The following is a 1,642-nucleotide window of genomic DNA, read 5'->3' as shown; positions in this document are numbered from 1 at the left end:
GTACCCTGCTGAGCCATGGGAATTGGAACACAGAGCGAGAGGGGGAGTGGCCACGGCCCGGCTTTGTTGACCTGGATTAAACAGCTGGGAGACAGACCAGAGGGGACAGACAGATGTGCGATGTGGTAACAATAACATATCCAGGACTGCTGCGCCAACTTCTCATTAACAGGGCGATAATAAAAAAGGAAAAGTCAATGGAGAAATAAATGAAAGGGACAATCCAGCTGATGCATTCATCAACAATGACCGTATCAATATGTGAACTGAGGGCAAACCTCTTAGCTACGGCATAAACCGAGAAGGTGTCACCTAATCCCCACAGATGGGAACCCATTCATTCCCTCTTTCTCGCCCTGCTTCTCTTTAACGCAGCTTCTTCTTTCCAAGACTAAATAAGATAAGGTCAGAAGGCATGAGATCTTGACTTGTTTTTTAGGAAATGTAAGGATGACTTTTGGAACGAACAAATATGCATTTTATAAGGAAGCCCTACATTCATATTTGATGAATAAAAGCAATGAAGAAGCAGACTGCAACATATTTTGGATGGAATCAAGGTAATATAATCCATTGAATACAATTATCTAAGACTTTATACATGAAATAGCTTGAAATCCTCCAGAATTATGAATACATGTGTGTGTGTGTGTGTGTGTGTGTGTGTGTGTGTGTGTGTGTGTGTGTGTGTGTGTGTGTGTGTGTGTGTGTGTGTGTGTGTGTGTGTGTGTGTGTGTGTGTGTGTGTGTGTGTGTGTGTATGTGTGTGTGTGTGTGTGTGTGTGTGTGTGTTTGAGAGAGAGAGAGAGAGAGAGAGAGAGAGAGAGAGAGAGAGAGAGAAGGAGAGTGGAAGAGATGATCAGACAAGCACTGGAGCACAGCTGCTCTCCACAAACACTCCAATAAGAAATTTCCATTATAATTTAATAGATGCGTTCTGAACTCCTTGTATGAACAGCACTCCAACCAGTAGGGGCTTGTGTCAAGCATCTTTCCCCTAATTTACTTCCGTCACCAGAGTCAGGTGTAAGAGGAATATGAAAGATATATGAGTATGCTCTGGTAATATTATAAAATATGCATTCCTGATATGTTGGCTGTTCTGCTATTGGTTTGCCTTTGTCAACGAATATGAACACATGTGCAAGCATGTGCGTGCACACACATACATACACGTACACACACACACACACACACACACACGCACATACACACACACACACACACACACACACACACACACACACACACACACACACACACACACACACACACACACACACACACACACACACACGCACAGGGTAGCAAATTTAAATAAATACAAATCTATTCAGCTGTACCAGTTCATAGTCACTCACACACATCATAAGTACGTAGGCATGGTATGCAATATATTAATAAAACATTTCTACAATTGCCAGGATTCAAGCTCAGTATAGAGCCACTGGAGACTTTTGGGTTCCTATTGGAGCTGCGAAGTAGCAGTGCAACAGCCAGGGTGTCAAGCAGGATGTTTTTCACATTTTATTACCACAATACTTGCAGAAAGTAACAGGTTATATATTCTTTGCTGCAGGAGTTTGTCGTTTCCAGATATCTGTGCGCGGTTATCTCTTTGTGTGTTTGTGTAGGTGTATTGT

Source organism: Gadus macrocephalus, chromosome 9 (assembly GCF_031168955.1).
Source record: "Gadus macrocephalus chromosome 9, ASM3116895v1".
NCBI classification, from domain to species: domain Eukaryota; kingdom Metazoa; phylum Chordata; class Actinopteri; order Gadiformes; family Gadidae; genus Gadus; species Gadus macrocephalus.
Note: the sequence above shows the minus strand (reverse complement) of the source record.